The sequence below is a fragment of the Penaeus japonicus genome, unplaced genomic scaffold, assembly GCF_977035675.1.
Source record: "Penaeus japonicus unplaced genomic scaffold, GWHDUDI00000001_assembly GWHDUDI00000006, whole genome shotgun sequence".
Taxonomy (NCBI): Eukaryota; Metazoa; Arthropoda; class Malacostraca; order Decapoda; family Penaeidae; genus Penaeus; species Penaeus japonicus.
In genome coordinates this window covers 45,200,122-45,217,189 of record NW_028234408.1, presented here as the reverse complement: position 1 = coordinate 45,217,189, position 17,068 = coordinate 45,200,122, and the positions used below count along the sequence as shown (strand labels likewise).

The following is a 17,068-nucleotide window of genomic DNA, read 5'->3' as shown; positions in this document are numbered from 1 at the left end:
AATTTACCAGGATTAACTTAATTCTGCACCTTTAATGGTAATTCATTTATAATTTAATAAATCGACTGACTGGAACGCTGGTGGGGGATCTTACACTTATACTCTTGTATAGTACATTAATTTATTATATTCATATTTTACAAATATCACTCGTGCCGCAAGAAAAAGTAATCAATAACAGCCTTTTAATACCTGGGCCAATACCATCACAAAATACTATGTAAATACTTAGCTTCTAAACACGAGTGCGAGACCGGGGGGGGGGGGGTAACAGGAGCGTGCGTCCAGCCAGTCGTGAGCGTGAGCGTGAACTCTCGCGCCCCTGAAAATCACTGCAGGGGAGCGGGACCTTGAACGATCCTGATTGGCTGGACTAACACGCCCGTTGACCTGATTGGCCGATACCCAATTAGGGGGCATATCTTATCAATGGTTTAAATAGTTGAAATCGAATATTAAAAATACATACAATAAAAGATGAAAATATAAAGTACATTATAAAACAACAATCGAAAAATCAATAAAAGACAAATTTACAATATAAAAGGTACGCACGAAAAAATAAAAATGTCCCCGTTAAAAATACAAAAAAAGAAAATAAAGTGCAACTCGAACAGAGAACGGAAGTGGGCCCTTTTCAACGGGTATTTAAGTAACTTTCTCAATTCGCAATCCTGAATCCAGAGCCAGGTGGACCCCAGGGTTCACTACAATCCCTCCCCAGGGCGGGAGTCGCGGAGCTAGATGGAGCGACTCGAGACATCCGTGACACTGGTTTCTGGGGATAGGCTGAACCATAACCATGAGCATTGTACCTTTACATGTTTCTGTGGGAGAAATCAAAAGATAAGTATCCGTTCACATATTTTGAGATGGGTGAACCAAGCATAAAAGAACTGTCAATAACTTTAACTCGCACCCACCGAGTGATTTACAGGACATGATTGCATAAAAAATGTAAAAGCCGCAAAAGGATCAAAACACATGTATCAATGATATGAAATATAGAACAAACGAAATAAAACGTAATCAAATAAGGTATGTAATATAAAACTAATGTATAAAAGAACCTAAGAATTTTGGAGTACACTCACCTTCACGACCATGAGCTTACACATTCACATACAACTGCACATGTACTCACACCTTCCACACAGCAGGAGCAACACTAATCACTATTACCATTTTCCTCATTATTACCAGGAATTTCATTGTTAATACCGTTCTCGTTCACACCGCTGGTAGACGTCCCACTTGACGGTTCTGGCACATCATCGAATTCAAAGTTCATGGCGGGACATTGTAACTGGTCACTCTCCTCCACAAAGTCGATCTCGGATGCAGGAACAAACGGCCTTAGATGATTTGCATGGATACGTACGGTACGATGAGGAGGCTGCAACTCCAGTATGTTGTAGACAACAGGACCAAGCTGCTCTAAAACCCGATATGGTCCCTTCCAGCGGTTGTCAAGAGCTTTCGTGTTACCTTCCAACTTGCGCAAAACCAGCGACCCCTCCTTTAAGTGTAAAGGCCTTGCTTTTCTGTCATAATACCCTTTATTGGCTTTGCGAGTTTCTAAAGTGGTCTTTACTGCTAAGCGGCGAGCATCAGCGAGACACTTGAGCATAAGTCCTTCATCAGCAATTTGTAAGTTCGTCAGACCACGAGGAAAAAGTGCCATCCTCCCTGTCAATAAGTACAATGGTTGATCGCCAGTGGACCGATGAATAGCTGAATTAATGGCAAGGCGTACGGCAGGTAGGTGGGAAGGCCACTGTGACGGTGAACGTTGTGCTAAGGTTGCAAGGGCATCCTTGACTACCCGGTTGCTCCTCTCAACTACTCCGTTCGACTGGGGATGGTGCGCAATAGAAAAGGAATGCTTTATCTTTAATTCCTGCAATAGTGAGCGCCACTCATTTGACGAGAACTCCAACCCATTATCTGTATGAAGTCGGGCGGGAGGACCAAACAAGGTAATGAAGTGATCAACACAAGCATTCAAAACCCTTTGCAGACTTATCCCTTAGAGGTACCAATTGTAGAAAACAGGTGTGATGGTCAATAATGGACAAAACGTATTGAAATCCTTGAGCAGAACTCCGAAGGTCCATCAAATCTACAGAGACCATCTTCAAGGGTGTCTCTGGTGGTGGGTGACCCTGCATAGGTGCTCTAGCCATTGGAGCTTTGCGACACTGGCATGTGTCACATATTGCGACATATGTTCGAGCCAAACTGAGCATAATAGGGAAGAACCAGCTGTTACACAAGTTCTGATAGGTGCGTAATGCTCCTGGATATGCTGATGTTGGAGGCTGGTGAGCCATATGTAGTGCCTGGTCACACAGATGATATGGAACGTATATCTGCTTAACAACTCGATCAATAAAATGCCGAAGGTGGTATAATACTCCATCATGTAATTCGAAGTTAGATATGGCTGCAGGTAGACGAACACTGGGTAAGGTTTGACGTCTCTCAAGCCAGGCTATTAGATCTGCACAGACAGGGTCCTGTAACTGTTCTTCCCTCATCTGCTGCGAGACGACGCTAGGGATGTAAGGTTCGGCATCTGACCTGATCTCTGCCCTTGTACCTGGTGATCCCGTACAGAAGGGCATATTGCCTGTTGTGGGGGTTCAGAAATTGTTACATGTTCAGAGCTTTCTACAGGACAAGTATGTTGTGATCGTATGGGTTCTCCTGCAGGCCTAGATAGTAGGTCAGGTACATGATTACTGGTCCCTTGTTTATAATGCAGTGTGAAATCATAGTCAGATAGCTCATGAGCAAACCTGCTTAGCCTAGTACTCTTAGTTTTCCTTGAAAAGACAGAAGTTAGTGGGCTATGATCTGTCCAGACTGCAAAACGTCGGCCATAGATGTAAGGGTCAAAGATCCTAATAGCCTCTACGACCGCAAGGGCTTCTAAATCGATGATAGGATACCGAGATTCTGCATCTTTAAGTGTCCTTGACCAGTAGGCAACAGCATGTGGCACTTCTCTGTCATCCCTCTGAAGAAGAACTGCACCGAGAGCCTGACCACTGGCATCAGTGTGAACCTCGAACGGACGGTCAAAATCTGGAAGGCGCAAAACAGGTGCTGTAACCAGAGTTTTCTTGAGGACGTCAAAAACCTGCTGGGCTGCATCTCCCCACTCAAACTTCACATTCTTTTTGGTGAGCTGGATCAGAGGCTTAGCAATAGTAGCAAAGTGTGAAATGTGCCTCCTAAAAAAACCACATGCACCAAGAAATCTGCAGATGTCTCGCACTGATCTTGGTCGCTTCACGGCGGCTATTGCTAGTACTTTGTCAGGGTTAGGCCGGATACCATTTTTCCCAACAACAAAACCAAGAAGTTTTACTTCCTGTCTTGCAAACTCGCATTTATCAAGGTTAAGTTTCATGCCTGCATCTTCAAGAAGTCCATAATGTATCTTGGAGGTGAGCTAGATGAGCATCGAAGGATGTAGAGGCAAACTACGACATCATCCAAATAGGCAAGTGTGTGTCGCCCAAGGACAGAAGAGAGGACGACATCCATAGTCCTTTGAAATGTCGGTTCGTCGGTGCGTTGACAACCCAAATGGAAGGCGTCGGAAAACTGGATACAGCCGATTCCCATCTGTAAAAGCTGTCTTCGGACGGTCCTCAGGATTAACGGAAACGGCAGTATGCAGCTCTGCTATCAAGTACAGTAAACCACGTCTTCCCTGATAGAGAATCCATGATTCATCTCAATAAAACTTATGCGAGGCAGTGGATAGCTGTTTCCCCCCGGAGTTGTTTACTACTTTACTTTGTTCAGGCCTCGATAGTCCACACAAAAGCGTACTGAACCATACCATATGCCTTCTTCCTATATATATATACAAGGACTACTGGTTGACAACCAAGGGCTCGTTGAGGGCTCAATCACACCTTGCTGCAGCATCGTCTTACACTCTTGCTGGATGACTTCCTTTGTGCTCTGAGGCAGCCTCCACTGCCGTACGCAGACAGGAACATCTGTATTAGTGCGGATTCTGTGTTCAATACCAGGAACAGCTCCTACTGTGTTTCTATTCCCTGTAAACAGTCTGGGAAGTGCAAAGTCTGCAAGACACCCACCAGCCGAGATTTCTGATCAGCCGGAAGGTGTGTAAGTCTCAATTCAACCGTTCTTCTGGTATAGGATTGGCTCTGCCTAGATGGAGAATCTAATTTCATATTATGTGCACGGGGTTATCCGAAATCGGGCAAAGTTCATCAAAAGCGGGTGTCTACAGGAAATATAAAGAATCGTCAGGTTCAATAACCGAAGTCGAGGCACGCCATCAAAACTATCCAATCCATCTTCAATGAATTCATGGTTTGCTGTAAGTTCCTTGTCCCAACACATCAATGTAACCAGAGGCCTCTTTTTTCAGTTGCTAAGTGTCACGCTTCAGTATGGTTCAAACTTCCAGAAGAGCCTAGACATCCACTAGGATTTATGGGGCATTTGGGGGTTGCAACATAAGTTAGGGGGTCGACTCTCACAATATCTTCATATCAACAGCACCCCCTAGATGTTCTGAAGAGATTCTGAGGTAGGATGTGGTTCATTTTCTCTACCTTCGCTTATTTCACAGGGATCTTAAGTACTCTGCATAGCCACCACAATAGTACCTAGTAACCAGGGCTAACTTTTTCGTGGCTTTGGGTCACCACTGCTTTACTACCCAAATACCTGTACGATCGCGCGTTCATTTGAACAGTGATAAGGGCAGCGTCGTGGTGTCCGAACCAACAAACCGTGACTGTAGATTACTTTCTAATACAGCAAGATGGATTTCGGCAGGACAACTAAACTACGCGAGAGGAAGCCCTGCAACAAAATCTTCTACTACCAGCTTCTGGGTTCAATGGTTATCCTCTCAGTTACATGCACAGGCGACGACGACATAGCATTAAGACATTGGCTGTAGCAAGAATGGAGGGCTCCGGAAGCTCTCCCTTCTGGATACATGACATGCATGGGACCTCACTACAGTGCGGAAGAAGTCCCAGACCTCGTCGCCCACTCGCAACATGACCTCGTGACGGTAAAAACCATCTAAGACTCCAGGTAACTCGACATCTGGCGGCGAAATAGAAGGGTCAGGGGACTCATCTAATTTCTTAGCAGATCCATCCCTATGAGGATGTCTCCTGGAAAGTGCCAATACCAGATGTGATGCAGGCTTCTATGAACAAGATCTAGGATGAGACAGCAATATGTGTGATCTGGTGTACACTTCACTAAACTCCGCTTTCCGCTTCCACTGATTTAGTTTAGCGTGCCAGCCACTCCTTTAAGTGTACGAGAACCTAATACCTAGTCCCTACGACTCTGGGCCAGGCATGCAGGAGCAGCCAAAAAATAAAAAAAATGGGGGGGGGGCTTTTTTAAGCTCTGCTTCCTCCTTCACTACAGTTACCTCTCCGAACCAGCTGTTTCGACGAAACAAGTCATCTCCTTTAGTGTTGACTAGTAAGACGGACCTGTGGTTCGTCCCTTCAGTGTTGATATAGGTGTCTTGTGTGGTGGCCATCCCTTGCACTGACTGGAACTGCCGTCTCTGAGGGATGGTCCTCGAGTTTTGCCCTGGACGGCCGTGGCATAAAGGGCGACCACAAGAAGCTACAAAATGTCTTTCCCGAGGCTCCCCACATCCATAGCCTCTAAACACGTTTGTTAGCACGGCATTCAGCGGTTTCACTCTGTCCTTCAAGACGATGGTAATCACACAAAGGGCGGTGTTGGCTCCTCTTGCGGCTGTGGTCTTGGGGTGATGATGCCTGGGCGAGTACGTGGTCTGTTTAGATTTTTCGGAGACCAATGGATGTGCTGCTTTAAGATGGTCGGGGCCCACTGATGGGGCTGAGGAGGGCCCCACTGATGGGGCTGCGCTTGTCCTGAAGAGGATACTTTAGGTACCTTGTATAGCTGCTGCCTTGGACCTATGGCCCTCACCCTCACTATATATACTCCAGGGCAGGCGGGTTGGTTAGTCACCTTCAGTGTAGCGCAGTTCGCTGTGCCAACTGCGTGTGGCTCTAGCTAAGGGCATAGGATGTTCACACTGGGTAATGGCGATTCTGACCGTCTGGTATTGAAGACCGGGTCCCTTCGTGTATACACCCACCTCCCTTCCCTCTCCTCCTGTACAAATTGAAAACCTCGGCACATGACAGCCTCTTGTCCCCAACTGTCTTCGCATCCCATATCTTCTTTGGCATTCTTCTGCTGCCATATGGCCCCACTCGGGTTGATGTCTAAAGTCCAGGAGCAAGAGCTGCTTCCGAAGCCAAGTTGGCGAGGACCCTCGATGTTTGATTGAAGGTTCACGCTCTGAGCAGCGCCATTCACATCTCCAAACTATCATAGGCTGGTGCTATCACCGGCTCTTACGATGGCCAGCAAACTTCATCTCGATTTCGGGCTTATGATCAGTAGATCAGAAGCGATAGGGACGCTTGCGCTTGTCCCAGGTGTCATCCGTGGACTGTGACCTAGCATATCAAAGAAATCGTTCTGCCGTACTACACCCGCTCTCCTCGGAAACTTGGCTTTCGTCATCTTGAGCCCTTTAAACTCATGCCACGTCCGTAATGTCTCCATGAATGCAGGCTCAAGACAGTACCCATCTGGCCATAGCCTTTATTCCGCCGTGATCTTCCCACTTGCCATGGGACTGAAAGCTTCATCCTGTAGCAGGGCGGCGGGTCAGCATCCTCGATCGGTTAGCTATCCACGGCATTCCATCCTCTCGGTTTCCTCCACCCGTTGCACATGTTTGCTCGCCTGTGATGCTGGCGTTTCTCCATTAGAACACAGAGAACCTCTCCTTTTTCCATCACCGGCCGTGTATTGTAGGAGGCACAGCATGATGCTTTGGAGGTCGGAAATCTGGGACTGCAGGTGTTCTGTTCTCCATGCGATCTCATTTTGGCACTGGGATACTGAGGTTGTGGCTGTTCGACAGAACCCTGTGGTTGACAATCGGCCATGATACTGGCTGGCCAGGGGAGCGAGCTTCTTAAAGTCTCTATGTGCAAGATTGCGGTGGAGCTTCATGTTCTAAATAGATCCTTGGGGCAGAATGGACTCGAGTCTCGCTAAGTGGTGCTCTTGATATAGGTTTGGCTGAGGTTCGTGTTACGGTAGCAGTCGCATTTCTCCCTCCTCGCAGCGACAGCTGCACACGAGCAAGCAACACTCTGAAGTTGAGCCACGTCTAACTCGGAACAAAATGCGGCATGGCTTTCTTTTTGATCGCTGTGTGTTGAGGTTGGACTCCAGAGATCGCGTTTGCCCTAAGTCTTCCTGGAGGTGTGTGTCTTCCGCTGCGACTCCTCTAGACGTTGAGTAGTAGTTCCGAGTCTTGTTGGACCTGACTTCTTGCTCTCTTAAGCCAATCTGTGGCATGTGCGGAGTGACTCCGCGTGGCACCCGCCATGACGTTGAGTTGGCTTGTGCTTCCCCACATCAGCCGCGCTGACCTCGCGCCATCCAAATCCTCCCTTTTGGCCCGTGGAAAGCGAAGGTTGAAGAGTGGTCTCGCCGAGATGGGTTCTTCGGTCTCACTTCATACGCCAACAACACCTGGCACCCTACACCAAACTCGTCACAGCATGGATCACCATCACAGGAGAAAAAAATCCGTCTACAGTGTGGAGAAGACACCCCTTGACACATACAGATCCGCTCCCTATACCAGAATTTCTTGTTACACCTTCATAACTACAATACCTCTAATCAAGTCAGGGTCAGAGGCTTCTTCTGCTACCACACGGATCATCCACATACATGCGAAAACAATATCTTCAATTCCATCCACGGTTCAAGGTCGTGGAAGTTCGTCCTCTCGCAGGTGGGTTCTGGCTATGACCATCTGCACAAACCCTCTCAAAAATATCGTGTAGGAACCTGTAACTCCAAAGAGTAGACAAACCAATATATAAAGACGTATGCGCCGCGCCCCTCCCGCGTGGGCCGGGATGCTATAGAGTTATCTAAAATTTAATTACACTCTATAAGAAATAGCGTTGACAATTTGAACAATACTTATCTTCTGCTTTTTAAAACTAAAAACTTCATCATCAAGGTAAAATTTAGAAAAATACAAGGTGTTATTAAACAATCGTCATAAAAACAACTCACAAGATAAATCAAAGGTTCCTTGATTGGCCTTAAACAAATCATATAAATTACACTACTAAAATGCCGTCAAAAGTTAAACTTTACTCAGGCCCTTCACAACAGTCTCAAGCATCCACACCGTTGCCCACCACTCTGTAGGCGGGGTCGTCTGGTCGTGAGTGCCCGACCCGCTATGATTGTTCACGTTAAAACTAGAAAAGGGTAGCTGTGGTCGTTCGCTATCTTTCTACTATGTTCATTGTATGTTCATTAGATATTTTCATTTATCATGTCATGCATCTCATTCATTAATTTACCAGGATTAACTTAATTCTGCACCTTTAATGGTAATTCATTTATAATTTAATAAATCGACTGACTGGAACGCTGGTGGGGGATCTTACACTTATACTCTTGTATAGTACATTAATTTATTATATTCATATTTTACAAATATCACTCGTGCCGCAAGAAAAAGTAATCAATAACAGCCTTTTAATACCTGGGCCAATACCATCACAAAATACTATGTAAATACTTAGCTTCTAAACACGAGTGCGAGACCGGGGGGGGGGGGTAACAGGAGCGTGCGTCCAGCCAGTCGTGAGCGTGAGCGTGAACTCTCGCGCCCCTGAAAATCACTGCAGGGGAGCGGGACCTTGAACGATCCTGATTGGCTGGACTAACACGCCCGTTGACCTGATTGGCCGATACCCAATTAGGGGGCATATCTTATCAATGGCTTAAATAGTTGAAATCGAATATTAAAAATACATACAATAAAGGATGAAAATATAAAGTACATTATAAAACAACAATCGAAAAATCAATAAAAGACAAATTTACAATATAAAAGGTACGCACGAAAAAATAAAAATGTCCCCGTTAAAAATACAAAAAAAGAAAATAAAGTGCAACTCGAACAGAGAACGGAAGTGGGCCCTTTTCAACGGGTATTTAAGTAACTTTCTCAATTCGCAATCCTGAATCCAGAGCCAGGTGGACCCCAGGGTTCACTACAATCCCTCCCCAGGGCGGGAGTCGCGGAGCTAGGTGGAGCGACTCGAGACATCCGTGACACTGGTTTCTGGGGATAGGCTGAACCATAACCATGAGCATTGTACCTTTACATGTTTCTGTGGGAGAAATCAAAAGATAAGTATCCGTTCACATATTTTGAGATGGGTGAACCAAGCATAAAAGAACTGTCAATAACTTTAACTCGCACCCACCGAGTGATTTACAGGACATGATTGCTTAAAAAATGTAAAAGCTGCAAAAGGATCAAAACACATGTATCAATGATATGAAATATAGAACAAACGAAATAAAACGTAATCAAATAAGGTATGTAATATAAAACTAATGTATAAAAGAACCTAAGAAGTTTGGAGTACACTCACCTTCACGACCATGGTCTTACACATTCACATACAATTGCACGTGTAGTCACACCTTCCACACAGCAGGAGCAACACTAATCACTATTACCATTTTCCTCAGTATTACCCTAAAATTCATTGTTAATACCATTCTCGTTCACACCACCGGTAGACGTTTCACTTGACGGTTCTGGTACATCATCGAATTCAAAGTTCAGAGTAGGACATTGTAGCTGGTCACTCTCCTCCACAGAGGCGATCTCGGACGCAGGAACAAACGGCCTTAGATGATTGGCATGGATACGTACAGTACGATGAGGAGGCTGCAACTCCAGTATGTTGTAGACAACAGGACCGAGCTGCTCTAAAACCCGATATGGTCCCTTCCAGCGGTTGTCAAGAGCTTTCGTGTTACCTTCCAACTTGCGCAAAACCAGCGACCCCTCCTTTAAGTGTAAAGGCCTTGCTTTTCTGTCATAATACCCTTTATTGGCTTTGCGAGTTTCTAAAGTGGTCTTTACTGCTAAGCGGCGAGCATCAGCGAGACACTTGAGCATAAGTCCTTCATCAGCAATTTGTAAGTTCGTCAGACCACGAGGAAAAAGTGCCATCCTCCCTGTCAATAAGTACAATGGTTGATCGCCAGTGGACCGATGAATAGCTGAATTAATGGCAAGGCGTACGGCAGGTAGGTGGGAAGGCCACTGTGACGGTGAACGTTGTGCTAAGGTTGCAAGGGCATCCTTGACTACCCGGTTGCTCCTCTCAACTACTCCGTTCGACTGGGGGTGATACGCAATAGAAAAGGAATGCTTTATCTCTAATTCCTGCAATAGTGAGCGCCACTCACTTGAAGAAAACTCCAACCCATTATCTGTATGTAGTTGGGCGGGAGGACCAAACAAGGTAATGAAGTGATCAACAAAAGCTTTCAAAACCCTATTCGCAGACTTATCTCTAAGAGGTACCAATTGTAGAAAACGGGTGTGATGGTCAATAATGGACAAAACGTATCGAAATCCTTGAGCAGAACTCCGAAGGTCCATCAAATCTGCAGAGACCATCTCCAAGGGTGCCTCTGGTGGTGGGTGACCCTGCATAGGTGCTCTAGCCATTGGAGCTTTGCGACGCTGGCACGTCTCACATCTGGCGACATATGTTCGAGCCAAACTAAGCATGTTAGGAAAGAACCAGCTATTACACAAGTTCTGATAGGTGCGTAATGCTCCTGGATGTGCTGCGGTTGGAGGCTGGTGAGCCATATGTAGTGCCTGGTCATACAGATGATATGGAACATATATCTGCTTAACAACTCTATCAGAAAAATGCCGAAGGTGGTATAATACTCCATCATGTAATTCGAAGTTAGATATGGCTGCAGGTAGACGAACACTGGGTAAGGTTTGACGTCTCTCAAGCCAGGCTATTAGATCTGCACAGACAGGGTCCTGTAACTGTTCTTCCCTCATCTGCTGCGACGCTAGGGATGTAAGGTTCGGCATCTGACCTGATCTCTGCCCTTGTACCTGGTGATCCCGTACAGAAGGGCATATTGCCTGTTGTGGGGGTTCAGAAATTGTTACATGTTCAGAGCTTTCTACAGGACAAGTATGTTGTGATCGTATAGGTTCTCCTGCAGGCCTAGATAGTAGGTCAGGTACATGATTACTGGCCCCTTGTTTATAATGCAGTGTGAAATCATAGTCAGATAGCTCATGAGCAAACCTGCTTAGCCTAGTACTCTTAGTTTTCCTTGAAAAGACAGAAGTTAATGGGCTATGATCTGTCCAGACTGCAAAACGTCGGCCATAGATGTAAGGGTCAAAGATCCTAATAGCCTCTACGACAGCAAGGGCTTCTAAATCGATGATAGGATACCGAGATTCTGCATCTTTAAGTGTCCTTGACCAGTAGGCAACAGCATGTGGCACTTCTCTGTCATCCCTCTGAAGAAGAACTGCACCGAGAGCCTGACCACTGGCATCAGTGTGAACCTCGAACGGACGGTCAAAATCTGGAAGGCGCAAAACAGGTGCTGTAACCAGAGTTTCCTTGAGGACGTCAAAAGCCTGCTGGGCTGCATCTCCCCACTCAAACTTCACATTCTTCTTGGTGAGCTGGGTTAGAGGCTTGGCAATAGTAGCAAAGTGTGGAATGTGCCTCCTAAAAAATCCACATGCACCAAGAAATCTGCGGATGTCTCGCACTGATCTTGGTCACTTCATGGCGGCTATTGCTAGCACTTTGTCAGGGTTAGGGCGGATACCATCTTTTCCAACAACAAAACCAAGAAGTTTTACTTCCTGTCTGGCGAACTCGCATTTATCAAGGTTAAGTTTCATGCCTGCATCTTCGAGAAGTCCTAATGTCTCTTGGAGGTGAGCTAGATGAGCATCGAAGGATGTAGAGGCAACTACGACATCATCCAAATAGGCAAGTGTGTGTCGCCCAAGGACAGAAGAGAGGACGACATCCATAGTCCTTTGAAATGTCGTCGGTGCTGTTGACAACCCAAATGGAAGGCGTCGGAACTGATACAGCCGATTCCCATCTGTAAAAGCTGTCTTCGGACGGTCCTCAGGATTAACGGAAACGGCCCAGTATGCAGCTCTGCTATCAAGTACAGTAAACCACGTCTTCCCTGATAGAGAATCCATGATCTCATCTATGCGAGGCAGTGGATAGCTGTCCGGAGTTGTTACTTTGTTCAGGCCTCGATAGTCCACACAAAAGCGTACTGAACCATCCTTCTTCCTAACAAGGACTACTGGTGACAACCAAGGGCTCGTTGAGGGCTCAATCACACCTTGCTGCAGCATCGTCTTACACTCTTGCTGGATGACTTCCTTTGTGCTCTGAGGCAGCCTCCACTGCCGTACGCAGACAGGAACATCTGTATTAGTGCGGATTCTGTGTTCAATACCAGGAACAGCTCCTACTGTGTTTCTATTCCCTGTAAACAGTCTGGGAAAAGTCTGCAAGACACCCACCAGCCGAGATTTCTGATCAGCCGTAAGGTGTGTAAGTCTCAACCGTTCTTCTGGTATAGGATTGGCTCTGCTAGATGGAGAACTATTCATATTTTGCTCGGGGTTATCCGAAATCGGGCAAAGTTCATCAAAAGCGGGTGTCTCAGGAAATATAAAGAACTCGTCAGGTTCATAACCGAAGTCGAGGCACGCATCAAAACTATCCAATCCATCTTCAATGAATTCATGGTTTGCTGTAAGTTCCTTGTCCAACACATCAATGTAACCAGAGGCTTCAGTTGCTAAGGCAGCTTCAGTATGGTCAACTTCCAGAAAGCCTAGACATCCACTAGATTTATGGGCATTTGGGGTGCAACATAAGTTAGGGGGTCGACTATCAATATCTTCATCAACAGCACCCCTAGATGTCTGAAGAGATTCTGAGGTAGGATGTGGTTCATTTTCTCTACCTTCGCTTATTTCACAGGGATCTAAGTACTCTGCATAGCCCACAATAGTACCAGGGCTAACTTTTCGTGGCTTTGGGTCCATGTTTACTACCCAAATACTAGATCGCCGTTCTTGAACAGTGATAAGGGCGCGTGGGACCAACAAACGTGATGTATTACTTTCTAATACAGCAAGATGGATTTCGGCAGGAACACTACGCGAGAGGGAAGCTGCAACAAATCTACCAGCTTTGGGTTCAATGGTTATCCTCTCAGTTACATGCACAGGCGAGACATAGCGAGGCTGTAGAAGAATGGAGGGCTCCGGAAGCTCTCCCTTGGATACATGACATGCTGGGACCTCACTACAGTGCGAAGACTCGTCGCCCACGAACATGACCTCGTGACGGTAACCATCTAACTCCAGGTAACTCGAATCTGGCGAAATAGACAGGGTCATGGACAATCTTCTTAGCAGATCCATCCCTATGAGGATGTCTCCTGGAAAGTGAATACCAGATGTGATGCAGGCTCTATGAACAAGATCTAGATGAGAATGGATGGTGAACTTCAAATCCGCTTCCGCTTCCACAGATTTAGGCGTGCCAGCCACTCCTTTAAGTGTACGAGAACTACCTAGCCTACGAATGCCAGGCAGGAGCATGGCTGCTTCCTCCTTCACTACAGTTACCTCCGAACCAGTGTCGACGAAACAAGTCATCTCTTTAGTGTTGACTAGTAAGACGACCTGTGGTCGTCCCTTCAGTGTTGATATAGGTGTCTTGTGTGGTGGCCTCCCTTGAACTGGAACTGCCGTCTGAGGGATGGGAGTTTTGCCCTGGACGGCCGTGGATAAAGGGACAAGAAGCTACAAAATGTCCAGGCTCCCCACATCCATAGCAAACACGTTTGTTAGCACGGCATTCAGCGGTTTCATGTCCTTCAAGACGATGGTAATCACACCAAGGGCGGTGTTGGCTCCTCTTGCGGTGTGGTGATGATGCCTGGCGAGTACGTGGTCTGTTTAGATTTTTCGGAGACCAATGGATGTGCTGCTTAGATGGTCGGGGCCACTGATGGGGCTGCGCTTGTCCTGAAGAGGATACTTTAGTACCTTGTATAGCTGCTGCTTGGAATGGCCCATCACTATAATACTCCAGGGCAGGGGTAGCACCTTCAGGTAGTAGTTCAGCAACTGGTGGGTAGCCTAAGGGCATAGGCATTTCACACGGTAATGGCCGATTCTGATGCTGGTTGAAGACCGGGTCCCTTCGTGATACACCATTGAAACTCGGCAAGACAGCCTTTACCCCAACTGTCGCATCCCATATCTTCTGGCACTTCTCTGCCATATGGCTGACTGATGTAAAGTCCAGGAGCAAGAGCTGCCTTCGAAGCCAAGTTGGGAGACCAGATGTGAAGGTTCTTCTGAGCAGGCCATCCACATCTCCAACATCATAGGGGTAATCACGAGCTCCTTGGAGAACTGCCATCTCGATTGCTTGATAGTAGTCAAGGGGTGATTGCCCAGGTGTCATCCGTGACTGTGCTAGCATATCAAAGAATCGTTCTGCCGTACACGTCCCTCGAAACTTGGTTCGTATCTTGGCCTTAAACTCATGCCACGTCGTAATGTCCTTGAATGCAGGCCCAAGAAGTACCATCTGCGCATAGCCGCGTGATCTTCCCCTTGCCATGCGGATGAAAGCTTCATCTGTAGCAGGGCGCGTCAGCATCTCGATGGTAGCTATCCAGGATTCCACCTCTCGGTTGCGTTGCAATGCTTGTGATGCTGGCGTTTCTCCATAGAACACAGGAATCTCATCACGGCCGTGTATTGCTGGAGGCACTGCATGATGCTCTGGAGGTCGGAAACTGACTGCAGGTCTGTCATGGATATTTTGGACAGGATACTGAGGTTGTGGCTGTTGACAGATCCCCTGGTTGACAATGGATGATACTGGCTGGCCAGGGGGAGCTCTTAAAGATGCAAGATGCGGTGGTTCTTCAATAGATGGGGCAGAATGACTGATCTCGCTAAGTGGTGCTTGATATGTTGGCTGGGTTCGTCGTAGAGTCGCATTCTCCTCCTCGAGGACAGCCACACGAGCAAGAACACTCTGAAGTTGAGCAGTTAACTCGGACAAATTCGGCATGGTTGATGCTGTGTGTTGAGGTGACTCAGAAGATCGCGTTTCTAAGTCTTCCTGGAGGTGTGTGTCTTCCGCTGGAACCTCTAGACTTGAAGTAGTCTCCGAGTCCATGTGACCTGATTCTTGCTGCTTAAGCAATCCTGTGGGAGTTGCTCCGCGTGACCCGTGACGTTGAGTTGGCTTGTGCTTCCCCATCAAGCGCGCTGACCTCCGCACAATCCTCCTTTTGGCCCGTGAAAGCGAAGGTTGAAGAGTGGTCCGCCGAGATGGTCTTCGTCTCACTTCATACGCCAACAAACATGGAACCCTACACAACTCGTCACAGCATGGATCACCATCACAGGAGAAAAAATCGTTACAGCTTGGAGAAGACACCTTGACACATACAGATCCGCTTATACCAGAATTTCTTGTTACACCTTATACTCACATACCACTAATAAGAATCAGTTCAGGGCTTCCTGCTACCACACGCTCATCCACATACATGGAACAATATCTTCATCCATCCAGGTTCAAGGTCGTGAAGTCTCGTCCTCTCGCAGGAGGTCTGGCTATGACATCTGCAAACCAAAAAATATCGGTAGACACTGTACTCCAAAGTAGACAAAACAATATATAAAGACGTATGGGGTCGGGATGCTAGAGTATCTAAAATTAATACATATAAGAAATAGCTTGAAATTAGAACACTATATCTGCTTTAAACTAAAACTTCAATCAAGTAAAATTTAGAAATACAAGGTTTTATTAAACAATCGCATAAAACAATACAAGATAAAATCAAAGGTTCTGGATTGGCCATAAAAACTTATAATACATATAAAATGGTAAAGTTAAACTTTACTCAGGTTCAACAGTCTCCAGCATCCACACCGTCTGCCACCACTTGTAGCGGGGTCGTCTGGTCGTGAGTGCCCGACCCGCTATGATTGTTCACATTAAAACTAGAAAATGGTAGCTGTGGTCGTTCGCTATCTTCCTACTAAGTTCATTGTATGTTCATTAGATATTTTCATTTATCATGTCATGCATCTCATTCATTAATTTACCAGGATTAACTTAATTCTGCACCTTTAATGGTAATTCATTTATAATTTAATAAATCGACTGACTGGAACGCTCGTGGGGGATCTTACACTTATACTCTTTTATAGTACATTAATTTATTATATTCATATTTTACAAATATCACTCGTGCCGCAAGAAAAAGTAATCAATAACAGCCTTTTAATACCTGGGCCAATACCATCACAAAATACTATGTAAATACTTAGCTTCTAAACACGAGTGCGAGACCGGGGGGGGGGGGGGGGAACAGGAGCGTGCGTCCAGCCAGTCGTGAGCGTGAGCGTGAACTCTCGCGCCCCTGAAAATCACTGCAGGGGAGCGGGACCTTGAACGATCCTGATTGGCTGGACTAACACGCCCGTTGACCTGATTGGCCGATACCCAATTAGGGGGCATATCTTATCAATGGTTTAAATAGTTGAAATCGAATATTAAAAATACATACAATAAAAGATGAAAATATAAAGTACATTATAAAACAACAATCGAAAAATCAATAAAAGACAAATTTACAATATAAAAGGTACGCACGAAAAAATAAAAATGTCCCCGTTAAAAATACAAAAAAAGAAAATAAAGTGCAACTCGAACAGAGAACGGAAGTGGGCCCTTTTCAACGGGTATTTAAGTAACTTTCTCAATTCGCAATCCTGAATCCAGAGCCAGGTGGACCCCAGGGTTCACTACAATTATTGTTACTATTACCATCATTATTATCATTATTATTAACATTACTACTACAACTACTACTTTTACTACTGGCACTAGTATTATCATTATTGCCGTTATTGTTATCATTATTATCGTAATTATTAGCATTACTATCGTTAATATTATCATTATCCTAACCATTTGTCATCATCACTGTTGTCATTATTGATATTACC

At 45.8% G+C, this 17,068-nt stretch overlaps 1 long non-coding RNA gene across 1 annotated transcript; it reads right to left on the bottom strand.

Annotated features, from left to right (window-relative positions):
• Positions 1-8,728: 8,728 nt before the first annotated feature.
• On the bottom strand, positions 8,729-16,364 carry LOC147471737 (uncharacterized). Its single transcript, XR_015191119.1, has 2 exons — positions 15,545-16,364; positions 8,729-9,293 (listed from the first exon to the last, which is right to left on the bottom strand). It is a non-coding gene; the product is annotated as an uncharacterized LOC147471737 (long non-coding RNA).
• Positions 16,365-17,068: the final 704 nt, after the last annotated feature.